Genomic DNA, 19673 nt, shown 5'->3' on the forward strand with positions numbered 1-19673 from the left:
ACCATCGAGTGTTACAATTTTCGCAATTCCAAAACCTAAAAATTCCAGTATTTCTGAACTCCCAAAGTATCTTCACTCAACACGCTTTCAAACGTTCAAACATAAAATCTACAACAATAGAATATTCCAACACTCACCTCACACCCTATCCTCGCCATCTTGCAAATCGTTTAACCTGAAAAATCTTTTTCTTTCTTTTGATTCCTCAAACGTAAAGAGATTTCCTGGCGTACGCTCGCTATCTCCACCAGCTTGAACGTCTGTCGCGCGATATTAGGTTCTCGATTCGAGGCCGCGAAATAAGGGACGCGAGCATAGAGGGTGAGGAGGGGAAAACAGGGAAAAATGAAGGACAAAGGATAAAATGGGAAGGACGGTGGAAAAGCGGAATCTCCTGTTACGTCGGCTTTCAGATAGGGTGGACCTTTCGTCCGCAAAAATGCCCCGCGAGACCCGCGTCAACGTCCTCGAAGGAACCCTCCGCGTTCCCTGTAAACCCTCCTCTTCGTAACCGTCGGCGAACACTTGGACACCGGGAACGACGACAAGGAGCTCTCTGACTAGACGTCACTCAGATTCCAACTTCCCTCCATTCTTCTGGGCGACCATGATTTATGGTCTCGCTTAATGCAACTCTGCTCGCAAGCGCTCACACGCGGAAATTCGGATTAACCGGTCAGCTGTGCACGGAAAAAGTACTCGATATCCAGATGTGAGCGTGACGGAAGCTGGTTTGGGTTGGATTTCGCTTGTTTGTTCCGATTGATGAAGTGTGTTTTTCGAACTTTTCCTTCCACGTCCAAATGGACGCTGCAAATGTTTGCATGTAGAGTTTTCGTGGTTTTATTTCATGCACGTCGTTAGTATTGGGATATACAGGTATTGCGTTTGCATAGGATGTAATACGTTGTACAAAGTGGATGATTCTACTGATTTTGTTTCATAATTCTTTCATCATAAGTTCATTTAATTATTTGTATGCAATGTGAATATTAAAATTTGCTATAGTTGTTATTAGTTAGGTAGGCGTACAGTATCTATGGCTATCTGTTTTATTTTATAATTGTTTCATCTTAAGTTCATTTAATTATTTGTATACAATGTGAATATTAAAGGGCGTACAATTTGATATAGTTGCCATTACTTAAGTAGGTGTACAGTATCTATGGCTATCTGTTTATTTTATAATTGTTTCATCTTAAGTTCACTTAATTATTTGTATGCAATGTGAATATTAAAATTTGCTATAGTAGTCATTACTTAAGTAGGTGTACAGTATCTATGGCTATCTGTTTTATTTTATAATTGTTTCATCATAAGTTCACTTAATTATTTGTATGCAATGTGAATATTAAAATTTGCTATAGTAGTCATTACTTAAGTAGGTGTACAGTATCCATGGCTATCTGTTTTATTTTATAATTGTTTCATCATAAGTTAATTTAATTATTTGTATACTATGTGAATATTAAAGGGCGTACAATTTGATATAGTTGCCATTACTTAAGTAGGTGTACAGTATCTATGGCTATCTGTTTTATTTTATAATTGTTTCATCATAAGTTCATTTAATTATTTGTATACAATGTGAATATTAAAGGGCGTACAATTTGATATAGTTGCCATTACTTAAGCAGGTGTACAGTATCCATGGCTATCTGTTTTATTTTATAATTGTTTCATCTTAAGTTCATTTAATGATTTATGTGCAATGTGAATATTAAAATTTGCTTTAGTTGTCATTACTAAGGTAGGTGTACAGTGTCTATGGCTATCTGTTTTATTTTATAATTGTTTCATCTTAAGTTCACTTAATTATTTGTGTGTAATGTGAATATTAAAATTTGCTATAGTTGTTATTACTTAAGTAGGTGTTTCGCTATCTATGGCTGTGAGTGTAAATAATTGTTGAAGTAATTTGATAAAAACGCTTCCAATGATTGCTTGACACTTTTGTTGAATATTATAGTCTGTTGGAACAATGTTTATTTCTGTAGTAAGTAGACTTATTTAAGGATTAACAAATCCTTTGCTGTTAACAGCGGCTAGAACATTTACTGTTTGTAACTTATATACCACTTTTCAGAAAGTTGTTTTTATGAACTAAAAATTTGTAACGCAGAGGGAATTGAAATTCTGTTTGGGTTGTTAGTGTTAGCTAACCAATCTAATCTAATTACAAAAGGCTAGGATACTAGGTGCTCGTAAAAGGTGAAAATTGAACGAATTAAACCTAACTGTTAAAGAGCTTGTATTTATTCAAGGGTATCCATAAAACCGCCAGTAAGGCAATTAAGAGCTATTGTAACATTTACCGAGCCTTGTTGCAAGAAATTAACGTTAAATTCAGTATAATACCTTTGGCTGATGCTACCAACTACCAAAACCATATATCTACGACCATAAAAATTTTTTCAAGATTTCCCATAAAAGTACCAGTAGTTACAAAAAGTATTACACACGCCTTTTGTATTTCATTTTCACATTATCAAGTTTTTGTAGCCATCTGAAAGTAACCTTAAATTACTTGAAATTTCATGTATCTGTCTAATTAATTACTAATTGATTAATAGAAATCAACCCTACTAATTAATCAGTACGTCATAAAATGTTACAACAAATACTGATATAAATACTATAATACATGCTAATTATAATAAATGTATACCTTACATTACTTGAAATTTCAGGTATCTGTCTAATTGATTACTAATTGATTAATCAATCCTATTAATTAATCAGTACGTTATAAAATGTTATAACAAATACTGATATAAATACTATAATACATGCTAATTATAATAAATATACACCTTAAATTACATGAAATTTCATGTATCTGTCTAATTAATTACTAACTGATTAATAGAAATCAACCCTACTAATTAATCAGTATTTATTACAAAATGTTATAACAAATACTGATATAAATACTATAATACATGCTAATTATAATAAATATACACCTTAAATTACATGAAATTTCATGTATCTGTCTAATTAATTACTAACTGATTAATAGAAATCAACCCTACTAATTAATCAGTATTTATTACAAAATGTTATAACAAATACTGATATAAATACTATAATACATGCTAATTATAATAAATATACACCTTAAATTACATGAAATTTCATGTATCTGTCTAATTAATTACTAACTGATTAATAGAAATCAACCCTATTAATTAATCAGTATTTATTACAAAATGTTATAACAAATACTGATATAAATACTATAATACATGCTAATTATAATAAATATACACCTTAAATTACATGAAATTTCATGTATCTGTCCAATTAATTCACTAACTGATTAATAGAAATCAACCCTATTAATTAATCAGTATTTATTATAAAATGTTATAATACTAATAAATACTGATATAAATACTATAATACACACTAATATAATAAACAGATACTAATAAAAATCCCAGTACAATATTAACATTAATACCAAACATATTATGATATGCAAATACTTTTTCCAATCACTATAAACAATATAGGTATGCTCGTTCGAAGATGTCTATCTATCGGTGTCTTAAGAATTGTCGAATGAAAACATCGATAAGGACGTGGTTAATTAGGCTGCAGTTAGTATAATCTACGTTTGCAGAGGCGCAATTGAATTCTCGACGGAGGGCATTTTTCAAACGAGTAGAACGACCAGACTGGAAGGTAAAATTTTGCTTGGAAATGCGCGGCATCGCGATTCCTTGTCTGCAGTGGAGGGGGATTCTAACCCGCCCATCTGGCTTTCGGATTCATCTCAATAACATTAGCCCAGTCGTTTAAGCTTCCGCTGCAACCGACTTGTGTTTTATTCGAAGCTGCCCGCGTGCAATTTGTTTGCCCCGTTAAATTATCGGCTGAGAGCTCGATTTCTCCTTTTCCGTCTGGATATCGCGTTTCAGGGCGTTGCACGTTTATTATGGAGTTTCAGGGAATTTTTCCCGTGAACCGAGTGAAGTGTTTGTTCTTTCAATACTTCAGGAATCCTCTTTCTTCTTCTTTCTTTCATACAGCCACGTCTTTTATTATGAAAATTTTCTTCTTAAATTTAGAAATTGTTTGTCTCAGTTGGTCATTCTCAGGCATGTTCCTGCCAGTTGTATCTTAATTCTGAATTTGATTATTGTAATATTAGAAGACAACATTAGAAATATATGGAAATTACTTTTTAGCAACTTCATGTTGCCAGAAAACTTACAGTTAGTAATCCCCTCCTTTCTCTTCCTTTCTTTTTAATATTGCAGAGTTCTACGCAAAGTAACAGTTACATTTTAAAGTAGCTGGCATCGCTTTATAAACTGTATTTCATTCAAACTTTCTATCCTGTACACCTTGCACTCTCAATCACATAATTCTACCATCTTAAGAACAATAAACAAGATGAAATTGCTCCAAGTCCAGAAGCTTCTACTGCCAATCGCAGCTGCAAAAAGCAATTTCATCTATACACGACAAAGCATAGAAAATTCTTCACATATCTCACTGCCAAAATTCATCGGAGAATGAATGAATATTTGAAAACACGACTTCACCTATAAATCGAGATATAGCGTACTCTGAGCGTATGCTACTCCTACAATTCATCTACCTAAACTGCCAAATAAATAATTGAACAGATCCTTCTTTGAAATTTCCAGGCCACTCCCTTTTGATCGTCGATCAACAGGAAGATTCCATAGTGGATCGAAATGCCGTGGATGACATAATCCATCCATGCAACGGACCCATCGATCGCGAAGAACACAGGCGACGGGAAGCGAGCCGATTCTTTTATGGCGTACTCGGTCCGAGATTCAAAAGGGCAGCGAGCCACGAATGCGAATCGCGGTGTTGGTCGGTGTATGGAAAAGGAAATCGACCGGCGATCGCGATTTATTATTCAACACACGGAGCCCGGACGTTCCTTCCTTCTTGAAGCATTCCACGATATACGATACTCGATGCCAGTCGAAGACAGCACCTCTTGCAAGCATCGTGTGTCTGAGCGAAGATCGACGGAAATAGCGTGGACGATGTCCTCTCTTCCTGCATCTACGTAATCGTTGATCAAATTCGAGGATCTCTTCGTGGCAGAAAATGGAATTCGCTGGCGAACCAGAGAAAAAGTTCCGAGAAAAATTTCCATGGGGTTGATGCGCATCACCTTCGAAGGAAGAACATCGTGAGAATGTTTGACGACAGGTAAATTTTAGTTTGTAACACTTTTGCAAAATATCTAACGCGGTAGAATTATTTAAGAGAATTCACCTTCAAGTTCTTTCATCCCTTAAATAGTTCTAGCACTCTATAGGTATTAAATTTCTTTTAACACAATTATAGAATTCAGATAATCAGTGAACAATTGTAAAATTCGATATTTCTATTTTTCTAGAATTTTAAGGATAATTTGCTTCTCAATTTTCTCATCCCTTAAGGGACTAACGTTTTATAAGTAACTTTGTTAAATTTGATTTCTTCTGACATATATACAAATATCTTCAACAAAATTGCACAACTAATTTTTGTCCATAAGCGATTAGCCTATAGTTGCCTGAATCACTGACGCATATTGCAGACAAAATAAATGTTATTTTTCTCACACAGAACGCACGCTATTGATCTTTGTCCTCGGCTTCTCATACTACGAAACATCCTCCGCTATTTGTCGGCCACGTCGAAATTGCGCTGTATGCTGATGAGTTGGCGTGAATTAATCAATAAATATGTAGTCGCTGTGTTAACCACAGATACGGGTCGGTCGTAAACGACGTCTGGGAACGGGAGACCCTGGTCGGGATACGTGCTACGTGCGTTCGTTCTACATATTTTTGTTGGCCATAAACCGATCGTAATTTCAACGAAGCCGCGTTTAATGTATGGTGCATCCACTACCCCAGCGCTAACGTTTCTTCGCTGCCATCGCTGAAACATGGCGGTCGAAAATTACTTTGTTGCTTTTTCGATACCGTTTCCAATATAGATACAGTGAATGTAAGGTTTCTATCAAATAGATTGTGTTTCAGTAATTAATACCGTGCTTTCTCAGGTCTACCTCAAATTATTTTCAAGTCCAAAGAATTTTTCTATTTAATCCTTCCAATTGTGTGTCAAGTGTGTCTTTGGATTTCTTCATCTTCTTTGTACCAAACTTTACCAAAACTAGATTCCAGATTTTATTTACTTTTACGTGTATCCTGGAATATATGTACTCATTTTTCATGAAGTTTGTCAGATAAAGTAAATGATCATTATTACTTTTATTGGTACAAGTTACTTACAGACACAACAGAAGACTCAATTTTTCAGTTTCTGTATTGTTTTGATATTCCACTAAACACTGGCTGTTTATTCTCTTATCTAAAAAATCTAATATATAATAGAATTCAAAGTAAACTTTGTTACAAATTCATTTTATCTTGGTGGAATTAGTTATTCAGTTTGAAACGTTTTAAAATTAGCTATAAACTTGAAGTTACTTACAAACACAACAGAAGTCTTAATCCATCAATTTCTGTATTGCTTTGATATTCCACTAAACATTGGCTGTTTATTCTCTTATCTAAAAAATCTAATATATAATAGAATACAAAGTAAACTTTGTAACAAATACATTTTATCTTAGTGGAATTAGTTCAATTTCTGTATTGTTTGATATTCCACTAAACACTGTAATATATAATAGAATTAGCTATAATTTTATCGAATTAGTTATTCAGTTTGAAACGTTTTAAAATTAGCTATAAACAGAACAGACAGACTCAATTCTTCAATTTCTGTATTGTTTTGATATTCCACTAAACACTGGCTGTTCATTCTCTTATCTAAAAAATCTAATATATAATAGAATTCAAAGCAAACTTTGTTACAAATACATTTTATCTTGGTGGAATTAGTTATTCAGTTTGAAACGTTTTAAAATTAGCTATAAACGTGAAGTTGCTTACAAACAGAACAGAAGTCTCAATTCTTCAATTTCTGTATTGTTTTGATATTCCACTAAACACTGGCTGTTCATTCTCTTATCTAAAAAATCTAATATATAATAGAATTCAAAGCAAACTTTGTTACAAATACATTTTATCTTGGTGGAATTAGTTATTCAGTTTGAAACGTTTTAAAATTAGCTATAAACGTGAAGTTGCTTACAAACAGAACAGAAGTCTCAATTCTTCAATTTCTGTATTGTTTTGATATTCCACTAAACACTGGCTGTTCATTCTCTTATCTAAAAAATCTAATATATAATAGAATTCAAAGCAAACTTTGTTACAAATACATTTTATCTTGGTGGAATTAGTTATTCAGTTTGAAACGTTTTAAAATTAGCTATAAACGTGAAGTTGCTTACAAACAGAACAGAAGTCTCAATTCTTCAATTTCTGTATTGTTCATTGATATTCCACTAATTAAGAAATCTAATATATAATAGAATTCAAAGTAAACTTTGTTACAAATACATTCTATCTTCGTGGAATTAAAACTACAATCCATGTGACGAATATTGGGTGTTATAAACCAAATGCATGCATACAATTTAATCGTTAATTCTTGTTGCACGAGAAGTAAAGAAGACGTGTTCTACTCGTCATATTTCAGAAGACGCTTTTCTCTTCGTCAAGAGACCAACAAATACGATGGAACAATGTGAAGATAAAAAAAAATGTGTGTCCGATGTTTCCGGTGTGCAAGGAAGAAGTTAGGAAGAGAAGAAGAGAGAAGCTCCGTCACGGAGGCCTCACAAGCAACGATACGTGGGTAAACTCGGAGAAGACGTATTGCACGTGAGTAGAGGACGACAGGCAGAATGTTGGTTGAGTGACGTATGATACGAGGATGAAGTTACGCCGTGGCGAACGACGTGTCGCCGATTTATCGAGTTAAGTCGTCCCAAGGCTTATCGGCTTTCGTGTTCCCGGCCACTTGTTTTTCGCCATCCGTCGAATATTTGTGACAATTCACGCTGTCTGCCACTGTATTTATAGTATGGTATCGTGTCGCCATGTAGCAGGTAACATTTTTATTTTCATTGCAGTAGGTACGATGATGGAAAAGCGTGCAGGGTGATTTATGGAAGGTAGTCAGTGTTAATTAGAAGGTTAATGGAGATCATCCGATAAAAGAGTTTAAGTTGATGATGGATATCGATTGCTGGAAATTACTTCACCTGAATTTAACATCGTTTCGGCAATTCTTTTCTATTTTTCATACCAAGCTACGCGAAACCATTAGAACGTTATTTTCCCTGTCACTTTAACCTTTATCTATACATTTTTCTTTCTAGTAGTCCATTTTTCCAATTTTTATACTTCAATCTTGCTTCCATTTTGTGAAATAAAAGAGAGTTCTCGCGTATCAAGATGTTCAACGTATAACTGGAAGAGTCCAGAGATCAAGCAAACAAATATAATAAATAGCAAATGAACAGATCTTAAACGAACTCTCGGAATTCTCCTTTATAGTCACAGCATTGAAGCAAGAAAGAAGTTAATCTAAATCGATTGAAAATAAAAATTGCAAATGGAATGTATTGACAGAGATAATAGAGATGATCAGCGAGATAACAATTTCCAGATTTCTATTGAAATTTCTTCTGAAGACAGCTTGCAGTTCCAGCAGAGTTCCATACTTTCCACTTTAATCGAACCTCAAATTCTTCCTCCTGTCCGTGAACTATCGTTTCTGCCAGCCTCGGACCATCAGATGGCCTTGGTCTTTTTTGCACGCGCACCACTTGACGACGTGACCGTTTCCATTGGCAGTGTGGGTCCTGTATTTTTTCCCTGCTGGCAGTTTCGACAAAGATACGCCTGTACAGAGCCAGTTTCATCGAAGCCACCCCCTCACATCTCTCTCTCTCTCTCTCTCTCTCTCTGAAGATGCGTTTTCTCTCCATTCTTCGTTTCCCTCGGCGGACGTCAGGCTCCTCCGGTCGCGGCTTCAGGAGAGCAGAGAGACGATCAATACGTCGCTCCAGAACGGAGAAGGAACGGAGCAGGCTAACGTTATTGGGAGACTTTGTTGCTGAGGGTGGGGGGTGGCGACACGAGGGTGGAGAGGGTAGGTCGAGGGAAAACGGAGCTTTTCCAGGCGATTCCTCCGAGAAGAGGAGAGCACAGGCCTGGCTCCGAGCAGATATGCCCGGCTATGAGCGCGAAAAGATGATGAGACGAAGGGTGGCCCCTGCCTTTTACCCTCTCCCTTTCGCCTGTGATCCGGTTGACAGGGATTCGAAGCCGAGGCTGCACGATTTCCACCGAGCTGAAACGACCTCAGGGCTGTATCCACTGGTGATTATGCTCTGCACGAGTGTTAACTGGATACAACTTTGGAGAAATTCTCTTGCGTCGCTTTTCCATGCTTTCCACTTGTTACAACCTCTTTCTTACTTCTGCTTCCTCTCTTTCCGTATTTGTTAACTGTAATTGACATAAGAATTAGGGCAAATACGATACAGTTTTATATAAATATTTCTACTACATACTACATTCATCTTGTACGATTTTTCTATAATTATTTTACTAATTGTGAGATTTAGCTTGAGGGAATTGAAAAAAGGAATGAATTTTGGATGTAAAGAGCATAGATTGTAACATGGTGTATGAAACGTTCGATTTTGCTGTACCAATTTAGTCAATCTTCCTATTAAGTGTATAAATATTTTTATCTTTGTATCACTTTAATGTTGAAGATCTATTTCCTGTGTGATATTCATTTTTTAAATATTTACATGTGCGAACGAATTTTCAAGATTCATGGAAATATGAATCAGTATAAATGGGACATTCCATACACAACTTAATGTATCTAAATATTGCAAGGGGAAATGGAATAATGGAGCAAAATTTGCGAATAAAGGACAAGTACTCGGTTCGGAGAAACTCAATCGTTTAGCAATGTCGATGACATACGAGTGTAGCCCGATGTCAATTTGTCATGTAAACGATAAAATTGTTCGGCGTCCCTTTCTCTTAATACAGAGCCACATAAACTTCCTTCATGCTCACGCCACACGTATACAATGCATGAATTTCTGCGCGAGAATTTCATAAGAGAAATTCTGTACACGTAATCGTTACTCGATACCAGGTGACTCTTAATTACATATCCATACAACATTCAATTTTCATTTCCCTAAAATTTAACGCTCAATACAACCTTTGATCTTGTTCTATACAATTGTAAACCTAAAACCTATACTTTCATCAGATATCTAAATTTACATTCTCTTTATAAAATAAAATTGACTACCATATGGTTCTGAAACCATCGCTCATTTGAATTGTACACAGAATAAATTATAACTGTACGATAATAAGATGCTACGTTTTTCTTCAAATATCTGAGGCTACCCTCTTCATAAAATTGCATTTTTCTCATACACATTCCCCGTGAACGATTCACAATAAAATACCTAAACTTGTCCTCTCTTCAAACATCCAAACCTATGTACACGCTGTTCATAAAACAGAATTCTCCGTTTCTAGTTCTTAAGACATCATCTATTTTAATTTCATCTCTCGTACTACGCCAAATGAAACTTATAAACTAACATTATCCATTACATTTCAGGTCTCATTTGTCCCTTTTACTCTCAACAATCGAGCCATCATCTCCCCAAGCCAATTACCCCCACCCACAAATTATCCCACCCCATTTTTCCAACAGCTATCCACCCTCTAGCAAACGTTTCCACTCGCACGGTAACATCCGCGTCACAGGGGAAAAAACGTTGGGCGCGCGTCGAATAATGCGATATCAATACTGATTTCGGGGGTTTTGCCTGTGGCACCTGGCTTGTTGGCCACGGCCCTGTGCGGTGGCATCTCCCTCGTCGCGAGTGGGGCGAGGGTGCGCGCGGTCCAATCATCGCAGAATCCGGGGGATGCCCCTGGCTTCGGCCGGGCAACCGTGGGAGAGACGCCCCGCGACTCGAGGATTCGCGCTTGTCGCCGAATGCCTTCTCCGCTCGGGGCCAAAAAGGACAGTCGGCCGCTGCGTTTCGTTTCGAAGGGCGTTGGCCCTTCCGCGCTTCCACTCGCGCGCTCCTTACACGCTGGAAAACGCGCGAATCGCGCCGCTGTTGTGAACCAGGCTGCAAATAGTGCATAGCAGTGAGACGAGTCGTGCACACGCACGCAAACACCTACGGGTCCAGGATGCATGTGCACGCGTGACGCTAAACAGGGATGTGAGTTGAGGAATGATTTTTACAAGATTTTCATTCTTCCGTCAAGTCTAAGCGGACTGTCTTACCTAACTATTTCACTAATTCTGTGGAAATTCACTTTGTGTTTGACATTATGTTGGGGATGAACGGGTGTACGTTGGTTTTGTACTTCTGAGCTTTACAATTTCCACGATTCTGTTTTCCTGCATGATATTTAGTATGTGAATTTTGGTGAGAAATAGTAGAGAGTCTGGCGTGCACGTGCATGGGTCTGTTAACGATTTACTCACGTTTGCTACAACGATCGTGTTGTCCGTTTTCATGGTTTCACTTTTCTAATAGCATTCCCAGCATGTCGATACTTTGACCTCGATTCTGTGAACGCGAAGGCGCGCACGCCTGCCTGTCTTATTTTTACTCGTTGGAATTTCGTGAAATCTAATCTTCTTAGGTCTTTGGCTTATGCACTTTAATCGGTCGTTGAACAGCTGCGTTGCACGCGAGATGTTTGCTCCGCCTGTTGCTCGCGCGAACGATCACAAGCATGTAATGTTTTGTGTCCTCTTATTTTCCAATGATCAGTTATTCTGTAAATGCTTTGCGTATTAATAAAAGTTCTATTCTCTTTTCTAATATTCTTATCATATGAGAATCGAAGTACCTGATTCGTGTTCTGCCACCTCTCTTTTTCTTCCACTCTGATTCCACGCATTCAATTCCGATCTCTTGTTAATTTTCTATTTTTCACGTCACTGGAAATTATTGGAAGAGGAAACACGATTATTTGGACCTCTATTTGTCGATCAACTTTTGTACCATTAGGTTAGCAACTAAGTGATTGCGGCTTTTGTCAATACCATCTAATGACAAAATCCGCAATTACTTAGTTTCTAACCTAATATTACACTATGCTACGATCACCTGTGTTTGCAGGTTGATTCGTTCAACGATAGCGTAGCCCGATAGAATTCATCAAACGAAGCGTTAAAAATCGACAATTTGAACCGTGGACAAGACAGTATCATACGTACAATACATCGACTTCCTTCTGTCGTATTCCGGATATGCATGCGATGTCACGTCCGATTTTAGTGAAGGTTTTCCGGCGTCACGTACGGTTCGGTAGCTGGGACGAAATTTCTAATCCCTGCCGGCTTTATATAGTCATGCTCATACGGTTATTCATATGTAGTTACGTGTCGTTGCACGCTTGATCACTTTGCAATCGGTATCATGCAATTAATTCGCGATTACTATCGCTTAGTTATTGCAACCATTGCCCGATTCGTATTCAATCTCGAGGATAACTCTTCCTGTGACACTGAATGGTAATTTAATGACTGGACACGATGTACAATTTTCAGAGTATAATTTAACGATGGGCAACGCCGTGTTTGCTATCGATTACCGCGATTCATGGAAATGAGCCTTCTAACCTAAACCTAACCCTACCCTTCTCTTTCGTGGTTTCGACGTATGTGTAAAAACTGGGCTTCTGTGTTACAGATCTCGCTACCTAGAGGAGACAATGGCCGAAAAGAGTGGGGGCATAAGATAGGCACATTCGTGATCTACCCTGTAGATCCGGGCTTTTGTAGAATTGTAAATATCAGAAGCTCGTCTCTACAGGTATCTTACGGATGACATGCCACGCGACTTTAGATTACACTGCATGGTACCATACGTTCGGGCAAATCTGGCGCTTGGGCTTTTTGAACAATCCGATGAGAAGATATTGTAGTTTTAGAAACGAGTCATCAGCTACTTGCAAACAATGTATAGTACACTCGAACGAAGGATTAAACGATATAGCTTATTCGATGTACAGTACAGTTCTAGATCCTAAATGTAACCAACTGCCAGGCAAAATATATGTAGGCTTAAAATGCGTAATCGTTTGTAGATATTAGGTTTAGATAGGATACATATATTCTGTAATATAATTTATTAATTAGATATATAATTATATACTTATGAATTAATATACATTGAATATGTAAATGTAATGTATGAAAAATAAATGTATCGTCCGAAATATTGAGAAGGTCTGTCCTAAGTACTTTATTTACCCGTCTCTAAATAACGAGATAAATAAATAGTGTTTAAAGCAATAGTTAACTTTTTAGTGGTAATTAATTTCAATTAAAAATTATATTTTTTTCTAGTTTGATGGAAATGAATAATGTTGAAATTATTTGCTGTTTCTGCAGAGTACGCTAGTACAATTTTTGCATCCCTACCGCAAATTTGTGAAACTATTTCTACGCTTTCCTCCTATGGTGTGACAGAAATCTGTAGATTTCTAAAAAATTACAGATCTCGACATTACCGGTAGAAGGAACTATACAGAAATTCTTAAATATGGACTAAATTAAACTACGCCTGAGAATGTAAATTTGATAACATAATATAAATTCCTATAAATCGTATAAATTTCATAAAAATGAACAAAGCAAAATGTCTAAATAAACAAACAAACATCAAATAAAGTGTGAAACCATCAGATGGCAGCACAGTTTAAAATTGAGCCACCCCTACGATGAAGATCATACTAAAAAGAAAAGCTTACCAACTTTTACAACCTTAAAACTACATCAATATATATGCTATAATATAGGAGTTATATGCTTAAAAACACGAAAACTTCCTTCTTTAGCCATCCATTCAACGAAATCGACGTATCGCTTTCCAAAACGAGCTCTCAAATTTATACATCTAACAATCATCGCGATACTTCTAGTCATTAAAAGCGTTTCTTTAAAAATTCTTACCAGGGTTTTTGATTCCAAAATTAGCTGACCTACTTTCCACCATGTCGTCATTATTCTCGCTACGCCTTATCGCGATTCAAAGCATCTGTGTCCACCGTTTCCACAGCGACTCCTTGTCGTCATCGACGACGTGGAAGGGCGTCAGCAATCGCGTTCACGGTCGTCCTGAAAAAAATACGAAACATGTTCACGAAAAGGCGAACGATAAGCGGATCAGAGCACATGAAAGCCGGCCCAGGATTCGATGGTACGATAGCATGGTGGTACCCGGGGCGACGGGGTATTATATTATTGATCGTCCCTCGAGCTCTGTCCCCATCAGCTGTCGTGATCCCTGGCGTTCTCCTGGTACTACCGGGTTGCACGTTAACCTTTGTACTCACGGCGGAAAAAAACGTTTACAGGCTGGATATCTACTACGACCGAGTCAGCCGGATCTTGCTCTTTTTTGTGGTTCGACGGCCAGCCGCTACGACGCGCATTTGCAACTAACAATAAATGTACCATTCTCTCTTACACCTTCCATTCGTATTATCGTGTATCGTTCGATCTGTTTGGTTGATCGTGTACCAGCTGTAATATTGGAATGTTCTTCTAGATATCGGGTGACGCAAGAATCGTAGTTATATCGTTCAAAAATGAAAGTGTGATAATAGAACTGGTTCTGTTTAACCTTACGCGTGAGATTTAAATACCTTTCGTAATTGATAGAAATGAATTTCTAAAAGATCGTTCTTCAAATGCTACTGTAACAAGGAGGCTGCTACGTTTCTCATTAATATGAATAAACCAAGAAAAACTAATTCAAAATCAAATAAGATTAAACCGATTTTTGGAACGTGCTATGCATTCATAGTTAACCTATATTCGTAATGATAAACTTTTGCACTTTTGAATACATAATCCAGATCTTTCTCTCTCTCTCTCTCTCTCTCTCTCTCTCAAGAGATATCTCAAGAGATATCTCTCTCTGTATCTCAAGAGATACAAATTAAATATCGGTGTTCTGCCTCTTTATTGCTGCAAACTACAGTTCCAAATACGCGAACACATGAAAGTGAATAGACAGTATAGTAACACAAACTTTTAATAAAAGATACTAAACAACTAGCTGCAATTCAAATCAATTCGACGTCGTCACAAGGTACTCACCTGTTCCAAAGTCAAATTGAAACGTGTCGCCGTCCTACCACGTATTTCCCAAAAGACTATCTCCTCGAACTACGTTCACGAATCGTGGAAGCTTTGTAACGTCGCCAGGCATTAATCGCGCGGTAATGACCGACAGATGAAGAAATATCGTTCTCCAATGACGCGCCACTGGGTTAAGGCGAATCCCCGCCATTATGACGTGTCAGCATCCGGGGGTAATCCACGATAACCATTTATTTCAGATCCACGGACCGTGCAGCGAAAGGGGTGGCAGTCGGGGGTGGAAGAGCAGCACAAATCTTCCTTTCGTGGACAAGCTGAAGAGTCTCTTCGACCTGCTTCTTCCCAACCAACCTCTTGTCTCCTTCTTCTTCTTCTTCCTCCTCCTTTCTTCCTTCTTCTTCGTTCGTTCTCTTCCGCCTTTGGTCCGCGAACGTAATATCCTGCCCCCAGCCGCTGCCTCGAACCTTCTAACACGAAGAGATTCGTGTCCCCTTCTGCTGAGAATCAGCTAGCTCTCGAGTTTCGTCCGCGCACCCCTTCCAACCTAGTTCTCGTTCCTCAGAGTGTCACTAATGCCGCGAGGATTAATGCTACGCGGCGGGGCTTACGGCCACTATTAATTTCATCGGGAGAACAATATCTTATGTGGCTGGGTATCGGGTGCATGTTTCTAGAGCGCTTCCTGGATACCTGGCACACCTCTTGACGATCTAATGCGCGGTTAGCTGGAAAAGAGATCCTATCCACGTTGCAAGAGACCTGAAATCCATTTTAGGTTATGTTTACCAGAGGAAATTATTAAATTTAGTTCGAAATAGCTACGTACTTGTGAATTGCTTTTTTCTGTTTGGTTTTTATTAACCGGAAATTGATATGTTAAGGAAAGAATTGTTGATTGATATTGTTGACATTTTATCTGGATTTTAATAAACGGAATTTACTGAGGAATTTTGTTGTTTTTCCTATATTACATCCCTTTTGCATATTTACTGCTGAAAGAATTTTTATTATTTACATATGTTTAACAAATAATTTTCGTTTAAGACCACAAGCGTTATAAATGTTTCTTCCAAATTTTGTATATATTTTTTTGTGTGTGTGCAATAAAATACTTAAGAAACCGAATCTGAAACGTAGATTTTTGAAAGTGGTAATGTATTAAAAGAAAAATACACCGAGTTGACGGATCAATGTAAAATTATGTAAACAATGGATATAACCTTCTGGAAATACCTACGACAAGGAAAATTATTCCCCAGCGTGCGATAGCGTTTGAATCGTTGCAAGAGGAAGGTATCGATGCATCGGAATCGCGTTTCTCTTCCTTCGACGTTTCGAGAGCATCATAGTTACCGGTAAGCGTGACACAAAGGTTATTACGCTGGCACGATAACATCCGGGCATAGCTGACGTGTTTGACTGACGAGCTCTCAGACGTCGCTGCAGGAGCACGCCATTTGCGGACGGCCGGCTGATACTTATCTGCAGGTAATTAGAACTTGGACCTGGAATCACGCATACAGTTTCCGCCGTTGTTCCAGGACTGCTTTCGCACAGTAACACTGACAATGATAATTATACACTTCCCCTGTACTTTGACATGGTTGACGTGTAGTTTATAGAAGCTTCGATTCTGTGTATCTTCAAGGGAAGTTTTTTCGATTCGTATAGAAGTTTATATTGCTTAAGTGTGTCGACTTTCGGTATTACGCTGCGAATGTCAACAAGATGGACAGTGTAAGTAACGCTGATACAACTGAAATGAAGGTTATGTGCCCGGTCTATACAGTTAAGGTACAAAATTTGAATTTAAATTTATATTCAAATGTAATGTAAATTTGAATTTACATTTAAAATTAACACTAGGTGCTTTTCAGATTTTGAGATTATGTTGTTTTTGGTAATTACTAAGAGTATACAAGTGCTCTGTTGACAAACTTGATGATCACCGATGTTGACATGAATCAAGATTGTATTTACGTATTTATGTTTATCGTATTATTTTAATTGGAACTAGGTATATATAAATAATTAAATATAATGCTAAATTTCCATCTTGACACTTTCTAGAAGCATCGACTAAAGTCATTACACAGACTGGAAGCGAAAAGTAGGAAACTGTCGAGGAAAAGGCAGCCGGACACCTTTCTCGTTAATAGAGAACGGCGGAACTCTTTCTATCAACTTTCTAGTCCCGTCACGGCAATTAGCAAAGTACTTGCACGTGCGGATAAATCCTCTCGTGGCAGAAGCGCGACTTATTTATGACCATCCGCATCCCGAGACCCGACTAAAGGGTTAAAAGCGATACAATGCCACGGTCGACATTGTTTTGATGCGGTCAGAACTGACGAAGATCGGTGAAAAGATGCATAAACCCGCACGTCGTGTGCCAGCTTTCCAAAACGGATGCTTCGGCGTGAAACCCGCTATTCTTTCCATCCGCTGACATTTTCTCTTTGTACGAAAATTGCCAATAGAAAGGTTTGTCTGTTTGACCGCTAGAATTCTTGGAACTTGGGTAAAATTTTGTAATTTGATGCAAAGATCGATATTTGTCGAGTTTCTTTGTTATCGATAATATTAGCTTTTCATTTCTCTTCTCTTTCCAAAAATCTTCTTCTTTTCATATGAAACATGTCAATTCGAGATGCAGTTTAAATTACACAGAATTTTAGTTTCATATTGTGGTTATTGATACACATATTCAGGATTTTTCTGTGTGATAATTTCATAATTGACAATATTGGTGCTCTAAGCTTTTGGCCAATACACATATATTGAATTACAGAGAATTCTAGTTTCTTATTGTGGTTATTGATATATGTATATCAATAAATAATAATAATTGATATATATATATATATATATATATCAATAAGTACATAATATATCAGATCACATAACCATATAATTGATAATATTAGCTTTTTATTTCTGTTCTCTTTCCAAAATCTTCTTCTTTTGATATGAAATATGATAATTCAAGATGCAGTTTGAATTACACAGAATTTTAGTTTCATATTGTGGTTATTGATGCATATATCCAGGATTCTTCTGTGTGATAATTTCACAATTGACAATATTGGTACTCTAAGCTTTTGGCCAATATACATATATTGAATTACAGAGAATGTTAGTTTCTTATTGTGGTTACTGATATATGTACATCAATAAATAATAATGATTGATACATATATATCAATAACCACATAATATATAATATCACATAACCATATAATCAGTAATATTAGCTTTTCATTTCTGTTATTTTTCCAAAACTCTTCTTTTGATATGAAATATGTTAATTCAAGATGTAGTTTGAATTACATATATATATCAATAATATTAGCTTTTCATTTCTGTTCTCTTTCCAAGAATCTTCTTTTGATATGAAATATGTTAATTCAAGATGTATTATAATTTGAATACATTACATGAATTACCAATATATGTAATTCAAACTACATTTTGAATTAACATATTTCATATGAAAAGAAGATTTTTGGGAAGAGTACAGAAATGAAAAGCTAATATTATCGATTATGTGGTTATTGATTATGTAATATCAATATATCAATAAAATTCTCTGTAATTCAATATATATATGTATATTAGCCAAAATCTTAGGGCACCAATATTATGAATTATGGAATTATCAGACAGAAAAATCCTGAAAGTACAATATGTACTTACTACCGCGTCGCCAGGAAATCAAAGCTTCCTATCAAAGGGTAAACGCTGTACCCTATTAGACCGGTATTTTTGCAACGATACTCCAGACCCAGGTTCTCAAGAGGAACGATAACGGTAATCGTAGCGTTGGTTGGCGGCCTCGCAGAGGAAGGCAGCCACGGTGTTCATGATCAGAAGAGCGGCAGTATCCTGGTCCTCCCTTTAGTAGTCTCATACCACTAGCGTATACCCTTACTATGGTACCCCTGGCGGCGCGGTGCTAGCCATGACACGAGAATGTGATTAATGATCGCAACAGAGAGCCATGCACCGTACACCGCTCTCCTCTCTTTTCCCTCTTCTCCCCCGCCGTAAACTCGCCGGGTTCTCCTTCTCTATCGTCCGCTCCTCTCTTCCCTGGACGGCCACCACGTTTTCTCTTCCCTCTGGTATCGTTCTCTCTGTCAGCAACCCCTGCTGTTGCCGCTGACGTTGCTGCCGCGGTTGCTGCTGCCGCAACTGCCCTCTCTCTTTCTTTCTCTCTTATTCTCTACTTGCAATCTGACTGCCTGCCAACTTTCTTCCATAGTTCTTCATCCTCGTTCTCCCTTCTCGTGGCCACCGCTGATTATCCATCGACTATTTCCAACGCTGCCTCCAGCTGGTTTTCGCCGTTTTTCCTCGAGATTCTCTTGTTCGACGCACCAACGTTGGCCTCGGTTCGACAGAAGATGAGCATTCTCAAGGGAAGAACAAAGAGAAGGCAAGTTTTAAATAATTCTACGACGAACTCAGACTAACAGATACTGTACAGTTTCTTGGATTTGCTAAAATAGATCAGACTCGAGTTTAGAAGTTATTAACTCTGTTTCAGAAACCTTGCAACAGTATGTTTGTTTCAA

The 19673-nt window shown here is 37.3% G+C and overlaps 2 long non-coding RNA genes across 3 annotated transcripts; one reads left to right on the forward strand and one right to left on the reverse strand.

Moving 5' to 3' along the window:
- Positions 1–7940: 7940 nt before the first annotated feature.
- Positions 7941–13047, reverse strand: LOC117242281. Its single transcript, XR_004495213.1, has 4 exons — positions 12202–13047; positions 11832–11922; positions 11461–11757; positions 7941–11095 (listed from the first exon to the last, which is right to left on the reverse strand). It is a non-coding gene; the product is annotated as an uncharacterized LOC117242281 (long non-coding RNA).
- Positions 13048–16193: 3146 nt separating this feature from the next.
- Positions 16194–17694, forward strand: LOC117242282. Of its 2 annotated transcripts, none has more exons than XR_004495214.1 (3): positions 16194–16833; positions 16974–17076; positions 17167–17694. It is a non-coding gene; the product is annotated as an uncharacterized LOC117242282 (long non-coding RNA). The 2 variants fall into 2 exon arrangements; XR_004495215.1 differs by having other exon boundaries at positions 16194–16584; positions 16638–16833; positions 16974–17694.
- Positions 17695–19673: the final 1979 nt, after the last annotated feature.

Source organism: Bombus vosnesenskii, unplaced genomic scaffold (assembly GCF_011952255.1).
Source record: "Bombus vosnesenskii isolate JDL3184/JDL3185 unplaced genomic scaffold, Bvos_JDL3184-5_v1.1 scf7180000016273, whole genome shotgun sequence".
NCBI classification, from domain to species: Eukaryota; Metazoa; Arthropoda; class Insecta; order Hymenoptera; family Apidae; genus Bombus; species Bombus vosnesenskii.